General features: G+C 34.8%; 1 protein-coding gene across 5 annotated transcripts in view; it reads left to right on the top strand.

Annotated features, from left to right (window-relative positions):
* MKLN1 (muskelin 1) overlaps positions 1–2,699 on the top strand; it is a 346,320-nt gene that overhangs the window by 259,769 nt on the left and 83,852 nt on the right. The gene's annotated exons all lie outside the window — the stretch shown is intronic.

Genomic DNA, 2,699 nt, shown 5'->3' with positions numbered 1-2,699 from the left:
GGGGCGTGTATTTGTATTTGATTTTCATAGTAAGCTTTGATGTATTTCTGGATTTTCAGTGCATTTATAATTTAATGTCATAGTCTGGGAATTATAGTAATGAAGGAGACACTTAAGATATATTTTAGGGGGAGAGACTATCAAATTAGTCTTGTTGGACTAATTAAGTATTGTTTGATCCGTTCATTGCCAAACACTGTTCACAAGCCTATGAATCATTTACTTTATTCTTTTTTGCTTCCTCTTAAATTTTCTATAATTTGGTATGGAAATTTTTTCTTAGGTTACTATAGGCTAGGACAGCTTAAATACCATTATATTTAGAGGTTAATGCTAAAATTATAATAAGTTTCAAATTACCATATTGAAAAGCAAATAATACCAAATATTTAGTAATTTAAAAGCAAATAATACCAAAAATTTAGTTTAATTTGTCTTTATTATCTGATTTTAGAACTCTTTACTACATAGAGTGCCAATATTCATTTACTCATAGTACTTTAGGAATAAATAAGTTATTTTTGTTGACATAAAATAATTAAGAGTAAAAATTATTTCAATGCAGATAATCTAGGCATTAATGTATATTCACAAATATTTTGTAAATAACAGGATGAGAAAATATATTTTATTTAAAATTAACTGCTAAATTCATATAGTAACCTGTGAACTTGTTTAGCAGTATTATTAGGTCTCTTTGGAAAAGGTTCATTTCAAGGCCTAGGGAGTTTTTTTCCTATCTTGCCCCTCTTCTTCCTCCCACAGAAATAGGTTTGACTCAGTTGTATAATCTTAGGCATCTAGGCATCTTTTTTTCTACCTGAGAGTCCAGTAAATATACATATGCTTATTTCTTAAAGAATCAGATTTATGTACAAATGTTTTTTAATCTAGAACAATTAAATACTTGATGAAAATTTGTGTTTAGATTGTCTCCAGTAGATTTTTTTCACACTCTTTTGAAAATATAATGGAACTTATAATGCCTTTGTTATGTCTGGGTGGTAGTTACCTAGTGGTTTAAAATTTTCTACTTTAAAATGCAGTTGCAGAAAATTTTATTAACCAGCATTCCTTTTAGAAAGGAATTATTATTTGTGAAGGTGCATGGGGTACAACCTAAAATGCCTAGGAGAACTGATTATAGAAGGAACTGTTCTTTGCAGTACAATGAGAACTTTTAAGACCAGAGAAAGTGGACAAGGAAAAACGTAGAGCTAAATGGTAGTAGAGCCAGCAAATGGCAGAATGCACACTTTGTAACATGAGTCTTCTGTCACCAAAATCTTAAAAGTTTTCTCTAATAAAATTGAGTTGGGAGTCTGTGTGTGTGTGTGGCGGGGGGGGGGGAGTCGGTGGATTGAGGAGGAGGAACTGGTGGTGCAATTAGGTTTGGGGTCTAGCCTGAGGTGGGGCAGGAGTGCAGTTTTTGAGAATTCAGTTGTATGGAAGCAGAGAGAAATGTAAGGAAAGTTGCCCTAGGACAGGTCAGAGAAAGATTTTTGAACTTTCACAAGACTGCAGTTATGGTTTAGGTTAAGTTTAAACCGGTGTCTGGTTCTGAGTCTGGGTTATCCAGGAATCTGTTATGATCAAGAAAAAACAAAAGTTAAAAATAATGCTATTGAAAAATCCAGTAACTTTTATATCTTGGCATTCCCAGTCTTTTCCTTCAGCTAACCATTGCTGTCTATATTCTTTTCTGTCACCATTCTGTATCCTATTAGTATTTTAGTGTTTTCTTTTTTGTTAATCCTCACGTAAGGATATTTTCCATTGATTTATAGGGAGAGTGAAAGTGAGGGGGAAAGACACACAGAACACATCAGTTGGTTGTCTCCCGCACCAGGACCAGGGATCGAGCCTGCAACCGAGGTTACATGTTCTTGCCTCCAACCAGGCACCCTTCAGTCCATAGGCTGACGCTCTATCCACTGAGCCAAGCCGGCCAGGGCTTAATCAGGTTGATCTTAGTCATTTTCAAAATGATTGTATTTTTTGTAAATATTTAAAAGAACCTTTTCTATTCCAGTCTTACTTGTTTAACAACCAAATATAGTGTTTGGGGATTGAGTTTGTAGGAAAGGCATGTGTGTGTGTGTGTGTGTGTGTGTGTGTGTGTGTGTGTTAGACATACCTGGGTTTGAATCCTCCTGACTTTACCACTGACTTTTTGTTTGATCTTGAATGAGTTATAATAATTTTGATAAAATAGGAATAATAAATTAAGCTATACTGAGAATTATAAGAAATAATGTACTTTATATGTAAAGTATGTTTTATTTATGTAATTTGTATGCAGCATATTAATATGCAGAATATACTAATTAGTCCTGTGGTTTTTGACAGAATCTCACAGTGGAAATATTTTTTTATTATTATTATTAGTTAAGGTGTTACAAATGTGTCCTTATCCCCCCCACCCCCCATTAACCCTCAACCTCCCCCCGCACACACACTCATGCTCCCATCCCGCTGTTGTCCATGTCCATTGGTTTGGCTTATATACATGTATACAAGTCCTTCGGTTGATCTCTTCCCCTTACCCTCGCCCTCCCCTACTTCCCTTCTGGGGATTGATAACCTGATCGCTGTTTCTCAGTCTTTGGGTCTGTCCCTTTTCCTCAGTCTAAGTTGTTCTCTATAATTAACAAATGAGTGAGATCATGTGATATTTATCTTTCTCTGACTGGCTTATT

Source organism: Myotis davidii, unplaced genomic scaffold (assembly GCF_000327345.1).
Source record: "Myotis davidii unplaced genomic scaffold, ASM32734v1 scaffold1290, whole genome shotgun sequence".
NCBI lineage: Eukaryota > Metazoa > Chordata > Mammalia > Chiroptera > Vespertilionidae > Myotis > Myotis davidii.
The sequence above is the reverse complement of the archived record's forward strand: the minus strand, read 5'-3'. Positions and strand labels throughout refer to the sequence as shown.